Source organism: Bos indicus, chromosome 5 (assembly GCF_029378745.1).
Source record: "Bos indicus isolate NIAB-ARS_2022 breed Sahiwal x Tharparkar chromosome 5, NIAB-ARS_B.indTharparkar_mat_pri_1.0, whole genome shotgun sequence".
NCBI classification, from domain to species: Eukaryota; Metazoa; Chordata; class Mammalia; order Artiodactyla; family Bovidae; genus Bos; species Bos indicus.
This window is the reverse complement of record NC_091764.1, coordinates 105,594,130-105,611,971: the sequence shown is the minus strand read 5'-3', so window position 1 is coordinate 105,611,971 and position 17,842 is coordinate 105,594,130. Positions and strand designations below refer to the sequence as shown.

Below are 17,842 nucleotides of genomic sequence, written 5' to 3'. Positions count from 1 at the left end.
CGAAGAAATGATGCTTTTGAACTGTGGTGTTGGAGAAGACTCTTGAGAGTCCCTTGGACTGCAAGGAGATCCAACCAGTCCATTCTGGAGATCAGCCCTGGGATTTCTTTGGAAGGAATGATGCTGAAGCTGAAACTCCAGTAGTTTGGCCACCTCATGCAAAGAGTTGACTCATTGGAAAAGACTCTCTTGCTGGGAGGGATTGGGGGCAGGAGGAGAAGGGGAGGACAGAGGATGAGACGGCTGGATGGCATCACTGACTCAATGGACGTGAGTCTGAGTGAACTCCGGGAGTTGGTGATGGACAGGGAGGCCTGGTGTGCTGCGATTCATGCGGTTGCAAAGAGTCGGACACGACTGAGCGACTGAACTGAACTGAACTGAACGGATAGATGGCAGTATCTGAAGTTGAGCTCTAGCCAGGATGATATTTTATCATTTCTATGATTACAGATTTTCATAAATGTAATTCCCCTTATGTGTTTCTGGCTTATGCTAATGACATAATGTGCCAAAGTGCTATGCATTTTAACCCATTGTTTCAAATGCTGCTGCTACTGCTAAGTCGCTTTAGTCATGTCCAACTCTGTGCGACCCCAGTAGACGGCAGCCCACCAGGCTCCTCCGTCCCTGGGATTCTCCAGGCAAGAACACTGGAGTGGGTTGCCATTGCCTTCTCTGATTGTTTCAAATATTATTGGTTTAAAATACCTATTCTAGGGCTTCCCAGGTGGCACAGTGTTAACGAATCCACCTGTCAATACAGGAGACACAAGAAACATGGGTTCAATCCCTGGGAGGATCCCCTGGAGGGAGGAAATGACAACCTACTCCAGTATTCTTGCCTGCAGAATCCCATGGACAGAGGAACCTGGTGGGCTACAGTTCATGGGGTCTCAAAAGAGTCAGATATGACTGAAGCGACTAAACACACATGCATATATAGAGCAACCCCTGAAGAAGTTATTGACTTGGCAGCTTCCAGGTTGGACAGGCAGGGAAAATCCTTAAGACTCTTTGAGTCTATCAAGAAAGCTTCTTGGATAGCTTGCATTGCACACCTCAGGGACACCATGCAGATAGAATGAAGTTGTGCAACATGGTAGCCTTGGCCTCCCAGTATGTGCGGGACTTCAAAAGCCACTTGAGCATTGGAAGAGAGAGAGGAAAAAAAAGATGGAAAGAAAGTGAGATCATCTGGGTTATGTATACTTGTGCAGGTAACTCACAAATGAATGAGGGAAGGTTGTCTATTGATAAAGGAAAAAGTACCTTCTCTCAACTCACTTTGGTCAGAACTTTTGCAGAGTTCCAGGACCAGATTTCTGTGAAACTATTTCAGTCTGCAACTGGGACCAAAGAGGAGAAGGTAAAGAAACGGGAACTGCTTTCCTCGGAGTAACAGAGGCCAAAAGTATGACTCAACAACGTGATCAAACCCAGGAAAGGTCATTTTCCAGACTCTGGTGACCAGCTGTCCTTTAACTCCCATGACTACCAAACAAGTTTTTAACTCATGGCAATTTGTGACTCATTTTAGAAAGCTGTTCTGCCTGGTTGACCCCATACCAGTGTATTTATACCCAAGTTAGCTCCTTAAAAGGATTGGAGGAGGCAGCATTTGAACTTTTTCAACAAGCAAGCAGCTAAAGAACACTGAATCCAGACCACTGGATTGCTGACCGTAGATTTGTTGAAGAGGAAGGAGCTTTGGGTAGCAGGTATGTCCTATCTATTCACTGTATAGATGCAAACTCAGAGCTTAAGAGGTGAAATAACCACACTGAAATCACATAACTAAGTGGCTTTACTTTGTTTTCTTCCCAGAAAGAAAGCCCAAATCATTCCAGGATTCTTTATTTGATATCCATGAACCCCTAAGAGGTCCCCAAATCCCCTTGAATATGTGTGTAAAATTTCATGTGTCTCTGCAAGTCTGCTACTAAGTGGTTTACACCAGGGCATCTGTACTGGGTATTAACATATCCCAACGCCTCCATGCTGGTTCCAAATCCTACTAATGCCCCACAATCCCAGCTGTTCTGGCCTCTCTCTAGGAACCCTCCAGATGTCTGCATAATGTGGCAAAAAGCGAGTGTCTGGCTCCACCGGGGTCCTTTAGGACACTTCCCTCTGCACAAGTGGGACCTTGCTCCATGTTTAGCATTTAAAAAATGACCATGGTGTGTGTGCTCATGTGTGTGCGCCCACGTTCGCACTTTTCTGCAATGGGGCCATATAGAAGCTTCAATTAGTTTTCTCAAGAGGTCTTTGAACCCCCAAAGACGGGGACCCATGGTGCTAAGACTATAATTTCATTATGACTCTGGCTCTGTTCCCAGTGCCTAATAGCAGACTCAGGTCTCTGAATTCGCATGTAGCATGCCTTGCCAAAGTTTCCAGAAAGGGTCTGGCAAGTCAAGAGTTCAAAAACAGTTGTATGTACACAAGTTGCTATTCCTGTGGTCTTCTCCCACTGGGACTGATGGGGAAGTCTAAGGAGTCCCGGGTTATCAGCGAAACGTATTTGATCATATGTTTTTCCAGTAAACATTTATTTGCAGCTGAGAGACCTTTTAGGCTATAGAAAGACTATGTGCCTGTCAGGGAAATGGTCACAGACAGGGTATCATGGCAAATATTCTGCATCAGAGGCCTGTCTCCTATTTGGAAAAACATCAGGGCAATCAGGAGCCCAGTTGAACACAACTAAATATATATTTAGCACATTGTTTGAGTGTCAGAATGGAGAAGTTTGAAGAATCAATAGTCATAGACATGTATCATTCTCCTGTGGTGTCAAGTCTTTGGTTAGACTTTAAGAATGAGCTCTGGAATCAGAACTGAACAGATTTAAAATGCATCTGGGCTGAACTCCTTATTTAAGAACAGGGAAACTGAGTAGGCTTCCTTGGTGACTCAGACAGTAAAGAATCTGCCTGCAATGCAGGAGATGCAGGTTTGATCCCTGGGTCAGAAAGATCCTCTAGAGAAGGAAATGGCAACCCACTCTAGTATTCTTGCCTGGAGAATTCCATGGACAGAGGAGCCTGGCAGACTTCTGTCCATGGGGTTGCAAAAAGTAGGACATGACTGAGTGACAAACACATGCAGACTGTCTAGTGTTCTTTGTCTGGAATTTTGGGACATTAAAGAGACTTAGAGGTGAGTTCCCTGGAAGTCCAGTGGTTAGGACTTGGTGTTTTTGCTGCCAAGGGCCCAGGGTTCAATCCCTGGTCAGGGAACTAAGATCCTGCAAGCTGAGTGGCATGGTCAAAAAAAAAAAAAAAGAGAGAGAGAGAGAGAGAGGGAGAGAGACTTAGAGATTATCTGGTCCCAACTTCTCCTTATATAGATGAGAAAACACATTTGCCAAGGCAAATATGGCATATCAGGTGAAAAATCAAAGGAAGAATTGAAGCTTAGTTCTTCTGATTCTCTGAGTAGTTCTCTTTGTCACACCCTCATGGGATCTTTTCCTGCTTTGCAGGTAATGGAGCCAGAAATGGAAGAGTCATGGATACCCAGAGATAAGGACAGAGAAAGGACTGAAAACAGTACCTTTCCTTGATCTGTCTCAAAGTTTTGCCCAAGACTGGACCCATCTGAGTCCCAACCCAACGGATAACAAACTTGGGTAGACACCTGAGTTTCAATGAATCCCAGGGCTCTTCTTGATCCTAGACTAATACTTACCTCTCAAGTTGTCATAATAGGAAATGGAATTCTTTGTAAAGCATCTCCCCTTATGCTTGGTATGGAGTACGGGCTCAGCTAACCTTTGTCCCCATGATCTTGCATACTCCCTTTCCTCTTTTTATTTTTCGAATATTAGTTTGTAGACCAGGGATGGAGCCCATGCCCCTTGCATTGGGAGTGCAGAGTCTTAACCACTGGACCACCAGAAAAGCCCCTCCCTTCCTTCTTAATGTGTCAAAGTTAAGTCTATTTCTTCAACAAATAGAAGCTGAGGAGTACACTTTAGCGAGGACATCTCTAGAAAATTGAAATTGTTGGCTTTGAACTCAGCAAAGGTTTGCAAAAAACGTTGTCAGAGTAGTTAAACTTCCCAAAATAAAATCCTAGGAAAAGAAGCATTTTGAAGTCACTTTATCATTCCCCAACAAAATGTATTTCCTTTTCATTTACAAATTTCATTTCTAGGAAAGTATCCTGAGGAAAGGGCTTCCCCAGTGGCTCAGCAGGCAAAGAATCCGCCTATAATGCAGGAGACCCAGGAGATACGCGTTCGATCCCTGGAAGATCCCCTGGAAGAGGAAATGGCAACCCCTCCAGTATTCTAGTGTGGGAAATCCCATGGATGGAAGAGCCCGGCAGGCTACACACAGTGCATGGGGTCCCAAGAGTCCAGACACAACTGCGCAGGAGCACGGGTGGATCCTGAGCAAATAACCATTATCCTTTATGAAAGAAAACCAAAACTATCCAGCAATTGGACTGGCACCAATTTCACAACAGATTGGTGACATGGTGAAATAATAGGATGGGAAAGACTAGAGATTTCTTCAGGAAAATTAGAGATACCAAGGGAATATTTCAAGCAAAGATGGGCTCAATGAAGGACAGAAATGGTAAGGACCTAACAGAAGCAGAAGATATTAAGAAGAGGTGGCAAGAATTCACAGAAGAACTGTACAAAAAAGATCTTCACGACTCAGATAATTACGATGGTGTGATCATTCACCTAGAGCCAGACATCATGGAGGGTGATGTCAAGTGGGCCTTAGGAAGCATCACTACAAACAAAGCTAGTGGAGGTGATGGAATTCCAGTTGAGCTATTTCAAATCCTAAAAGATGATGCTGTGAAAGCGCTGCACTCAATATGCCAGTAAATTTGGAAAACTCAGCAGTGGCCACAGGACTGGAAAAGGTCCATTTTCATTCCAATCCCAAAGAAGGGCAATGCCAAAGAATGCTCAAACTACTGCACAATTACACTCATCTCACATGCTAGTAAAATAATGCTTAAAATTCTCCAAGCCAGGCTTCAGCAATATGTGAACTCTGAACTTCCAGATGTTCAAGCTGGTTTTAGAAAAGGCAGAGGAACCAGAGATCAAATTGCCAATAGCTGCTGGATCATGGAAAAAGCAAGAGAGTTCCAGAAAAACATCTATTTCTGCTTTATTGACTATGCCAAAGCCTTTGACTGTGTGGATCACAATAAACTGTGGAAAATTCTGAAAGAGATGGGATACCAGACCACCTGACCTGCCTCTTGAGAAACCTATATGCAGGTCAGGAAGCAACAGTTAGAACTGGACATGGAACAACAGACTAGTTTCAAATAGGAAAAGGAGTACATCAAGGCTGGATATTGTCACCCTGCTTATTTAACTTATATGCAGAGTACATCATGAGAAACGCTGGGCTGGAGGAAGCACAAGCTAGAATCAAGATTGCCAGGAGAAATATCAATAACCTCAGATATGCAGATGACACCATCCTTATGGCAGAAAGTGAAGAAGAACTAAAGAGCCTCTTGATGAAAGTGAAAGTGGAGAGTGAAAAAGTTGGCTTAAAGCTCAACATTCAGAAAACTAAGATCATGGCATCTGGTCCCATCACTTCGTGGTGAATAAATGGGGAGACATTGGAAACGGTGGCTGACTTTATTTTTCTGGGCTCCAAAATCACTGCAGATGGTGAGTGCAGCCATGAAATTAAAAGACACTCCTTGGAAGGAAAGTTATGACCGACCTAAACAGCATATTCAAAAGCAGAGACATTACTTTGTCAACAAAGGTCCATCTAGTCAAGGCTATGGTTCTTCTAGTAGTCATGTATGGATGTGAGAACTGGACTGTAAAGAAAGCTGAGAGCGAAAGAATTGATGCTTTTGAACTGTGGTGTTGGAGAAGACTCTTGAGAGTCCCTTGGACTGCAAGGAGATCCAACCAGTCCATCCTAAAGGAAATCAGTCCTGGGTGTTCATTGGAAGGACTGACATTGAAGCTGAAACTCCAATATTTTGGCCACCTGATGCAAAAAACTGACTCATTTGAAAAGACCCCGATTCTGGGAATGATTGAGGGCAGGAGGAGAAGGGGATGACAGAGGACGAGGTGGTTGGATGGCATCACTGACTTGATGGACATGAGTCTGGGTGGACTCTGGGAGTTGGTAATGGACAGGGAGGCCTAGAGTGCTGCAGTCCATGGGGTTGCAAAGAGTGACTGAGCAACTGAACTGAATTGAACTGAAATATGGTAACTTCTATGCAGAGTACATCATGAGAAACACTGAACTGGAAGAAACACAAGCTGGAACCAAGATTGCCGGGAGAAATATCAATAACCTCAGATACGCAGATGACACCACCCTTATGGCAGAAAGTGAAGAGGAACTCAAAAGCCTTTGATGAAAGTGAAAGTGGAGAGTGAAAAAGTTGGCTTAAAGCTCAACATTCAGAAAACGAAGATCATGGCATCCAGTCCCATCACTTCATGGGAAATAGACAGGGAAACAGTGGAAACGGTGTCAGACTTTATTTTGGGGGGCTCCAAAATCACTGCAGATGGTGACTGCAGCCATGAAATTAAAAGACACTTACTCCTTGGAAGTAAAGTTATGACCGACCTAGGTAGCATATTCAAAAGCAGAGACATTACTTTGCCAACAAAGGTCCGTCTAGTCAAGGCTATGGTTTTTCCTGTGGTCATGTATGGATGTGAGAGTTGGACTGTGAAGAAGGCTGAGTGCCAAAGAATTGATGCTTTTGAACTGTGGTGTTGGAGAAGACTCTTGAGAGTCCCTTGGACTGCAAGGAGATCCAACCAGTCCATTCTGAAGGAGATCAGCCCTGGGATTTCTTTGGAAGGAATGATGCTAAAGCTGAAACTCCAGTACTTTGGCCACCTCATGCAAAGAGTTGACTCACTGGAAAAGACTCTGATGCTGTGAGGGATTGGGGGCAGGAGGAGAAGGGGAGGACAGAGGATTAGATGGCTGGATGGCATCACTGACTCAATGGACATGAGTCTGAGTGAACTCTGGGAGTTGGTGATGGACACGGAGGCCTGGCGTGCTGCGATTCATGGGGTCGCAAAGAGTCGGACACGACTGAGTGACTGAAATGAACTGAACTGAACTGAACTGAATCCATATACAGAAATACTGTACAGCCTCTTCAAACTGAGTTACTGAGAAATGCTTATAGTTAAGTTGCAATAATTAAAAGAATGTTTGCTATAAAACAGTATATGTTGTATGATGCCATAAAATATTTTATATATACTTGCAAAATGGCATCAATGCACAGATTGAAGGCACATGCAATACAAGCCATATCGTCAACAGCAAACTATCTTGGGTTCTGTGGATTGTAGGTCATCAGATGTCCCCTGTGTGCTGTTAGGTGTGTGGCAGAGGCTAAGCTCTGGTTAGTCACACTATGTCATTTTATTCATAAGTATATTAAAAAGCAGAGACATCACTTTGCCAACAAAAGTCTGCATAGTCAAAGTTATGATTTTTCCAGCAGTCATATACAGATGTGATCATAAAGAAGACCATATAGATGTTGGACCATAAAGAAGGCTGAGTGTCAAAAATTGCTGCTTTCGAACTGTGGTGCTGGAGAAAACTCTTGAGAGTCCCTTGGACTGCAAGGAAATCAAACCAGTCAGTTCTAAAGGAAATCAACCCTGAATATTCATCAGAAGGACTTATGCCAAACCTGAAGCTCCAATACTTTGGCCACCTGATGTGAGGAGCTGATTCATTGGAAAAGACCCTGATGCTGGGAAAGATTGAAGGGCAAGAGGAGAAGGAGGTGACAGAGGATGAGATGGTTAGATAGCATCACCGATTCAATGGATATGAGCTTGAGCAAACTCTGGGAGATAGTGAAGGACAGGGAAGCCTGGCGTGCTGGAGTCCATGGGGTCACAAACAGTCAGACATGACTTAGCGATTGAACAGCAGCAGCAACACAGGAAAATGATATTTCCCAGCCTCCTTGCTTATAGGTTAGCCATGAGATTAACTCTGGCCAATGGAATGTAGGAAAAATGATATACTTGTAGACCTGGCTTTAGAAAACCCCTCCCCATCCAACCCAGCTTGTTGACTGGTCAATGATGCAAAAGATCCAGCTAAACACTTGGGGGCCCTGGGAACAGCATCACAGTAAGATGGGAGCATCCTGGGTCCCTGAGTCACTGCTTGAAGGGGAGTCACCAAAGAAAGCCATCCACCTAGTCTTTGTTCAACTTGGTGTGGATGAGAAATACAGTTTTACTCTGTTAATCCACTGTGATTTTGAGGTTGTTACAGGGGCTAATGACTTAACACATGTTTTTTTTTTTTTTTTTACTTTTCTATATTAAATATGTATGTCTTTTGAAATTAGCCAAAGAAGCTATTAAAAGAATATAACTGCCCATCCCTCTCTTTGTGCATGGCACCTACTGCTTTAAAGCATTCAGGAAAATCTGCATCTTTTTTTTTTTTTAATATTGGCTGTGCTGGGTCTTTGTTGTGGCATGTAGGCTTTTCATTGTGGTGCCTGGGGGGTTTCTTCTCTAGTTACAGCGCACGGGCTTCTCCAGTTGTGGAGCACAGGCTGCAGAGCACGCAGGCTGCAGAGCACGCAGGCTCGGTAGTTGTGGTGCAGTTGGGCTTAGTTGCCCTTCGACATGTGGAATTTTACTTCCTTGACCAGGGCTCGAACCTGTGTCCCCTTCATTGGAAAGCCAATTCTTAACCACAGGATCACCAGCAAAGTCCCAAGATCTGCCTCTTTAGAAGGGATAACCAACTTCTCACCCCCTCATGCCCCACTCAAACACACTGCCCTGGGAATATTTTGGCAAACTGGTCATTCCTTTGCATTTTACAGTCATGCCTTATTTGAAGACTTAAACGGTTTTTACCAGAAACTTGGGTGAAGGACATGACTGCAAAGCCCCTGACAGCCTATTCAAGGAAATCAGACACAGGCTTGGGTCCTGTGTTTGGCCGGGGGCCTGGTATATGGTTTTGGAAAAGAGGTATTTGCTGTGGTTGGTTCTCAACCTGCAATTCAATCAAGCTTCATGAGTTGCTTGATGTGAACATGAAAGTGGTCACTGTGGAACAACTGGGTCAGTAAGAGGTGATGATGGGGTGGGGGGCAGGTGGACCTCACCTGTGCCTGACCTGCCTGTCCTCTGGGAAGAGTCACAGTCTCCAGGCTTTCCCTTTGCCATTTGCAATGCACACACCTGAGAACCGGACTTGGCTTCATTGAGATCAAAGTCTTGTTTCAGGGTCAGGGCAAGGTGCTGGCTGCCCCATTCATGCCCTGGAGTCAGTACAGACCCCACCTCTCAAATGGACATTGTTGCTTGAGGACCCCAATCTCCTCGACTCCCCACTGCTTTGCTTCACCCTTCTGCCTTCAAGGGTCCCAGAGGCCGTGCCAAATCTGGTTGATCCTGCTTTTCTCTCTCTCTTCTTTCTATGCACACACACACACACACACACACACGCACACGCACACACACACACACAGAGTTTAAGCCTCCACTTAAGATCACCAGTCCATCAGAAGAAGTTCTTATTTTAAGTGTACACTTGTTACTCCCTCTGTCTCTTGTAACTGTACCTGTGGTTGCTTTTTCATAAATTCTGCCTGTGTTCATGACCGAGTGACTTCAAAGATGCTGGGGAGTTTGGTGACAAGTCCTTTTGTGTGGCTTCCACCAGGTAAGACTTTATCTGAAGAGACTTTTCACCAAAGACTCCCATTCAAAGGGGCAGAAGACAGCCAGTGTGGTGTAGACACTATCCGAGTTTGGGTGGATGAGAGATGGAAAAGTGGTCGTGTGTCCGAGCAGTGAGTTCCTTGGTGAGCCATGCTGGCTACTAGTTTCTACTCTTGGGAACAGGGAGATCCCTTCTCTTCCGTGGACCCACCTTAGGAGGTTAAGGGGAAAGGCGTCCCTTTTGGGGTCCACACCACTTCAGCAGCCTCTTTCTTGGTGGTGCTAGTCACTCAAGGGTTTCTGTTGGTGGGCTGTCATCAGAGCTGAGTCTCTCCAGGTCTTGAATTGGCTTCCTTTCTTCTTCATCCTCTTCATTCTCAGCAGGCAGCCACCATCCAGTGGCAAAGACAACTCCAAGCCTCTCCAGGAACTCTGGTCCTCAGATTTCATGACCCCAGAGAAGACTGTTTGCTGCTCTTTCCCCAAAGTCTATCCACCCAAACACAGAGAAGTTTCTGATTGTCCCTCCTTGAGTCATGTGCCCATTTCTGAGTAGTTCACTCTGGCCCGTGGGCTGAAGTATTGCAACAGGCAGGTCTGGGTCACCAAGCACCCCTTTGGCAGAGGGCAGGATGGGCTTCCCAGGTGGCTCGGTAGTAAAGAAACCTCCTGCCAGTGTAGGAGACACGGGTTCGATCCCTGGGTTGGGAGATCCCCTGGAGAAGGGAATGGCTACCCAGTCCAGTATTCTTGCCTGGAAAATCCCAGGACAAAGCAGCCTGGTGGGCTACAGTCCATGGGGTCGCAAAGAGTCGGACCTGTCTTAATGACTTAATAACAACAACGGATGGGTGGATGGGTGTTGGGCCACCCTACCTGAACCACTTATAATAGATTCTCACAGAAAAGAAGGTTTCTGTCACAGGAGAGCAATGAAAGAGGTCTGGGAAGGCAACCACAAGACTCACATTTTGTAAGTGTTAAGCACAAGTAAACAGTGTGGTTCCTCGAGGACTTGGACATTTCAGAAAATTCTGTGACATGTGGGATTGCCATTTGAGTTACAGATCTATGGAAAATACTTATTATTTTTATGAAACTACTCTTTCAAATGCTGTAGGTCTTAATCTCACTTTCTTCTTTGTTCCTCCCCTTAGCAAAAATTCCACAGATGTTTGCATTCAGGCTTAAATTTCATCATTCTGATGTGCTCCGTCATGCCGCCTGGGAACGAGACTCTCCTTCTTATGTGTTTTCTGTGATTTGGCAAAACCCAGGAATGTGTCTTGCTTTTCTCTTTCTTGCTATGGGAGAGTTGAAAGCGGTAGCCTTTGTCCAAAACATTATTTTTTCTCTTTTATTTTTATAAAGGACATAAAAGAACGTCAACTTGGGCCAAGAATCCAGTCATCTCTGCTCCCTTTTCTTATTGCTTCCTTTCTCTCCCTCGTATTTCCAAATCTAATTGTTTTCTCGTGCCATTTTCCACTATTTCCTCCTGTTCCTGTTCTTCCTGGCTTCAGAGAAGACCAAAGCCTAGGTCAAGGGCAAGGAAAATCAGAGCTCTCCACTCACATCCTCATCCTCCCAACACCAAGACCCTTCTTATTCTCTGTACAGTTGACTCAGGACCCCAGTAGGACTGTTCTCAGGTGGAACTGCCACCTATGGAATGCCCAACATCACGGGCATCATAAGAAGGCATGTGTAAGCCAGAATATAGTGTATGTATATGTGTGTGGTGGGGGGAATCACTTCTGTTGGAAAAAGAGAGTAAAACTAGAAAATGCCAGGACACCCATCTGTGCAAGGCACTAGTGACCCCAAGGAAATGCCACAAACTACCAGCAAAGAGTTTATCCCCAAGGCTCCTGGTTTTGTGCTCGACTAGCCCTTGGGAACACCTAGTTTTGGCAAACTTTTCCCTTCTTTATGATCAGAGATTCTAGGCCAATGCTTGCTTAATTACTATCCATTTAGAGTGCTAAATATCCCACAAATGGCCTCACTGAAGCCTTTTAAGCATCTAATGGATTACATGTTACCTTCATTTTATCAGAATGTAGAATGAGGCTTAAAAGAAGTTGTGTTACTTAAGCCCATACATCTAGTACATTGCAAAGCTAGGTTTATTCCCCTAGAGAGACAGGCAGAGACAGAAATACAGAGAGACTGGAAGAAATTGGCTCACACAGTTGTGGGATCAGCAAGTTTGAAATTTCACTCTTCATTTTTATGGCCTTCATATGATTTAAAATACTCATCACATCGATAAGATACCTTCATGGCAACATCTACTGTTTGACCAAACAGCTGAGCAATACAGCCCAGCCAAGTTGACCCATAAAATCACACCCTTCTTCCCAACACACTCGTCTCCCTTAGAGGGGATATGTCCTAGGTAGCACAACTACAAAATGCATGCATATTATTTAGCCTGTTTTGAATTTAAAAGATGAAAAATAAACTTTAAGGTGTGTTAAGCCTCTGAAATGTTGACTTTTTGTTACTATGGCATAGCTTCTTCTATACTGAACAACTCTTGGTTACAAGTAACAGAATATTCTTATTGTTTAAAAAAACTTGAAAGTCCACATGAGGCATCAGTGATAATTTCAGGGACCTGGGTTTTCTCTTACTTCCGGCAGAGCAGTGTAGTAACTGCTGAGAAACCGTTCATACTCTCAGCTTTGTGTGCTTCTCTTTGTGGGTATGAGGTGGCTGACAGTGGCAATCAGCACTGTGGGCAGAAAAATATTCCCTGCAGACTGACTTAATCATTCTCAAGCCTGAATACATATTACAATCACCCAGAGGTATTTGGAAACATGACCAATGTCCGAGATGTAGCCTGGAGTGATTAAATCAGAATCTCTGGGGGATGCAATGGCACCCCACTCCAGTACTCTTGCCTGGAAGATCCCATGGACGGAGGAGCCTGGTAGGCTGTAGTCCGTGGGGTCGCGAAGACTCGGACACGACTGAGCGACTTCACTTTCACTTTTCACTTTCATGCATTGGAGAAGGAAATGGCAACCCACTCCAGTGTTCTTGCCTGGAGAATCCCAGGGACAGGGGAGCCAGGTGGGCTGCCGTCTATGGGGTCGCACAGAGTCGGACACGACTGAAGTGACTTAGCAGTAGCTGGGGGATGGGAACAAGCACCGTCAAGCTTCCCAGGTGAGTCTGATGAATGGCCAGTAGGAAGAACCACAGGTGTAAGCAGACCAATCAGAACCTCCCTCTGGAATCTTGCTGAGAAGGAAAAGGGGAAACGAAAAAGAATCATTATATAGGATACAGAGTATCTCTCTCTACTGTAAATTTGAGGTTCAAATTGCAATGCTCCTGGCACAGAACACTTGGTGATTTAAATATTTGTGCTGGACCAAGAAGGGTCGGATCCGGTGGGAGTGGGGGTTAGGTTTAAGAGAGAGGGGATATATATGTACTTACAGTTAATTCACTTTGTTGCACAGCAGAAACTAGCACAACATTGTAAAGAACGATGGGTCTGTCTGGCTACAGGTTTTATCTTCTTGAAAGCAATGATGATACCATTCAACTATATATCCCCAACTCCTGTTAAGTGTCTGGAACATAATTAATGCTTAAAAAATATTTTCTTGAATGAATGAATAGCAACGAGTTAATCAGCCATTCAACTATGTGTATACAAACTCTGTGTTGGCAAAATAACCTGATGAATGTTGTATAATCTTGAAAAAATCATTTTCTTAACTTCAAACATCACTTGTTTCCCAATCTAAGAATCTCATACTGCAGGGATGCTCCACTTTTTACTCAGGGGATCCTGGGAAACCTTGTAACAAATGCATTAATATAAAGCATACCCCGCTTTTCCCTTCTGAAAAATGTTGCAATTTAGGAGATTACATTCCCAACTAAATACTGGGCTTTAGATCAGAGCTAATGATTGACCACATGTCTTATAAGACGTCATACAGTGAGAGCAAATGAACAGAATTATTGGAAACAGCAAAGGTATGTTTTCAATTGTATTGAATGGGTTTAAACTATGCTACAGAGAGTCACGTTTTTATAAAGGGTATGGTCATGTTATTTATTTTATTAGAACACAGGGAACTTGTTTGAAGATGGTTGACAATGGTCCAGCTCGATTCATCTAGAATGTTTTGGCCAATGTCTTTCATTCCCCGTATAATTTTGTCTGAAGTCAGCAGATGCATTCAAAACTCTTCCACTGATTTTATAGCTGCTTCAAGCTTTGCAAAGGTTTTCAATGTGTAAACTTGCTACTGCTGAAGTTGCTGGTGATGATGATGGTGGTGATGGTAAATATTTATTTTCTCACTGAAAATAACTTTCAAAATTAGAGGGGTGGGCTAGGGGAGGGGATGGAGGCTCAAGAGGGAGGGAATATATGTATAATTATGACTGACTCAAGTTGTCATATGGCAGAAATCCAACACAACATTGTAAAGTAATTTTCCTCCAATTAAAAAAAAAAAGACACAAAAAACTAAGGGTTAACTAACTCCCTCCCTGCCACTCTCTCTGACCTCCCCTGTTATAAAATCTCTGCTTTGGAGCAGCTAGAGGGGGTGGCAAGCCCCTGACTGCTGTTGTCATTGAAATCCCTTTGGGATAGGGAATTTCAACTGAAATCCCTTTGGGAACAATTACAGGTCATTTGCAGAGATTTTCAAAGAGGAACTTCAAAAAACACTCCATGAGAATTGTCAGGACCCATGCAGGCTGCTAGCCAGGTCTGATCCCCCATGACAACCTTCCTTTAGGTACGGACAGTAGGCAACTCTTTTTTTCCTCAAGGAAAGGCATTTTATTTTATTTTATTTTTTTGTGTGTGACTCCTTTTATTTATTTATTTTTTTTAACTTTACAATATTGTATTGGTTTTGCCATACATCAACATGAATCCATCATTGATGTACATGTGTTCCCCATCCTGAACCCCCTCCCACCTCCCTCCCTGTACCATCCGTCTGAGTCATCCCACTGCACCAGCCCCAAGCATCCTGTATCCTGCATCGAACCTGGACTGACAATTTATTTCATGTATGATATTATACATGTTTCAACGCCATTCTCCCAAATCATCCCACCTTCTCCCTCTCTCACAGAGTCCAGAAGACTGTTCTATACATCTGTGTCTCTTTTACTGTCTCACATACAGGGTTATCGTTACCATCTTTCTAAATTCCATATATATGTGTTAGTATACTGTATTGGTGTTTTTCTTTCTGGCTTACTTCACTCTGTATAATAGGCTCCAGTTTCATCCACCTCATTAGAACTGATTCAAATGTATTCTTTTTAATGGCTGAGTAATACTCCATTGTGTATATGTACCACCGCTTTCTTACCCATTCATCTGCTGATGGACATCTAGGTTGCTTCCATGTCCTGGCTATTATAAACAGTGCTGCGATGAACACTGGGGTACACGTGTCTCTTTCAATTCTGGTTTCCTCGGTGTGTATGCCCAGCAGTGGGATTGCTGGGTCATAAGGCAGTTCTATTTCCAGTTTTTTAAGGAATCTCCACACTGTTCTCCATAGTGGCTGTACTAGTTTGTATTCCCATGGCATTTTATTTTAAATATAGCAGTGTGTGCATGTCAATCACAACTCCCAAGGATATTGAGTAGTTTTGAATGGGTGGACCAGAGCATTCTTAGGGTGTATGGAAAGATTACTGAGGGTAGAAGAATGAGAAAGTGGGGTTGTCCATTACCCACCCCCTTTTTATAGCTCCATAATCAAAATTTACATGCCTCAGTATTCAGACAGGTCAATGATACACTCCCCTTTCCCATCTCTCTGTCCCTAGACACAGAAAGTATAGGAAGTACTCAGCATCCATCCATCGATCTAACAGCTAATGAGTTATTGGCTTAGCCTATTCCTTATACTTCTGTTAAAAAATTCAATTGAGTACATTTTAAAGATCTCGTTGGCTTTATTCAACAATTCATTAATCAGATAGCATCCAGTCAAGCTAAAAGGAGCTTGATAAAAGGATAAAAAGGAGCTCCAAGAAAATGAAAGATGTTTGTAAGCAGAAATAAGTAGGAACAAGGGTATTCGAGGCAAAACAGTAGGTTGGTCATTGCCAGGTTTCTTTCCTTCAGTGGATGGGAGGAGGAGTCAGTCCAACAGATTATCTAACTAGTAATGCTGATCAGGGCTTCGCTGGCGGCTCAGTGGTAAAGAATCCACCTGCCAAAGCAGGAATCACAGTTTCAATACCTGAGTGGGGAAGATCCCCTGGAGGAGGAAATGGCAACCCACTCCAGTATTCTTGCCTGGAGCATCCCATGGACAGAGGATCCTAGCAGGCTACAGTCCATGAGGTCACAAAAGAGTTGGACACAACTGAATGACTAAACAACAACCAGCCTATACAATAATTGGACAAGAATTATTATAACTCACTTTTCAGATGAGGGACTGCAGAGGTTATATGCCCTGTCTGGCATAATATGAATAAAAAATAGACCTTCTGAGGAAAATTCCTTCTTTTTCTACCACCCCACCACACCCTTCACACAACACTATATCCCTACTATACTTCAAAGTACCTCTTGAAAAATCAAAGTTAATTCAATTAAGTTCAAGACAATTTTAGAGTGAAGGACATTTTGTTTGAATATGCCAATAATTTGCAAATGGATATTTAGTTGTGGTTTGTAGGTTAACTCTTCTTTTAATCATATTACTCAATTGATCTTTAAAATTATTGCCAGGGTAAAATATAGTAGTATCCATTTTCTGAAGAAAGAAAAGAAGCTAGCATTTATTAAATACCTGCAATGTGGCAGGTCTTTTTAGCCTATCTATTTCACTTAACCTTCAAAGGGCTAAGAGGAGCTACTCCATGTTCAGAGTCAGGAGGAGTGACCTCCTTCAAGGTAAGGAGCAGCAGCTGTGCTTTGCTGGAGCACCCATGAAGAGATATCCCACATCCAAGGTAAGAGAAACCCAAGTAAGATGGTAGGTGTTGCGAGAGGGCATCAGAGGGCAGACACACTGAAACCATAATCACAGAAAACTAGCCAGTCTGAGCACACGGACCACAGCCTTGTCTAACTCAATGAAACTAATCCATGCCGTGTGGGGCCACCCAAGTTGGATGAGTCGTGGTGGAGAGGTCTGACAGAATGTGGTCCACTGGAGAAGGGAATGGCAAACCACTTCAGTATTCTTGCCTTGAGAACCCCATGAACAGTATGAAAAGACAAAATGATAAGATACTGAAAGAGGAACTCCTCAGGTCCGTAGGTGCCCAGTATGCTACTGGAGATCAGTGGAGAAATAGCTCCAGAAAGAATGAAGGGATGGAGCCAAAGCAAAAACAATACCCAGCTGTGGATGTTACTGGTGATAGAAGCAAGGTCCAATGCTGTAAAGAGCAATATTGCATAAGAACCTGGAGTGTTAGGTCCATGAATCAAGGCAAATTGGAAGTGGTCAAACAGGAGATGGCAAGAGTGAATGTCGACATTCTAGAAATCAGCAAACTAAAATGGACTGGAATGGGTGAATTTAACTCAGATGAACATTATATCTACTACTGTGGGCAGGAAGAAATGGAGTAGCCATCATGGTCAACAAAAGAGTCTGAAATGCAGTACTTGGATGCAATCTCAAAAACGACAGAATGATCTCTGTTCGTTTCCAAGGCAAACCATTCAGTATCACAGTGATCCAAGCCTATGCCCCAACCAGCAATGCTGAAGAAGCTGAATGGTTCTATGAAGACCTACAAGACCTTTTAGAACTAACACCCAAAAAAGATGTCCTTTTCATAATAGGGGACTGGAATGCAAAAGTAGGAAGTCAAGAAACACCTGGGGTAACAGGCAAATTTGGCCTTGGAATACAGAATGAACCAGGACAAAGGCTAATAGAGTTTTGCCAAGAGAACTCACTGGTCATAGCAAACACCCTCTTTCAACAACACAAGAGAAGACTCTACACATGGACATCACCAGATGGTCAACACTGAAATCAGCTTAATTATATTCTTTGCAGCCAAAGGTGGAGAAGCTCTATACAGTCAGCAAAAACAAGACCAGGAGCTGACTGTGGCTCAGATCATGAACTCCTTATTGCCAAATTCAGA

General features: G+C 43.6%; 1 non-coding gene across 1 annotated transcript; it reads left to right on the top strand.

The window, feature by feature from the left end:
- The first annotated feature begins 3,171 nt into the window (after window positions 1–3,171).
- On the top strand, window positions 3,172–3,245 carry TRNAK-UUU (transfer RNA lysine (anticodon UUU)). Its single transcript has one exon. It is a non-coding gene; the product is annotated as a tRNA-Lys (tRNA).
- Window positions 3,246–17,842: the final 14,597 nt, after the last annotated feature.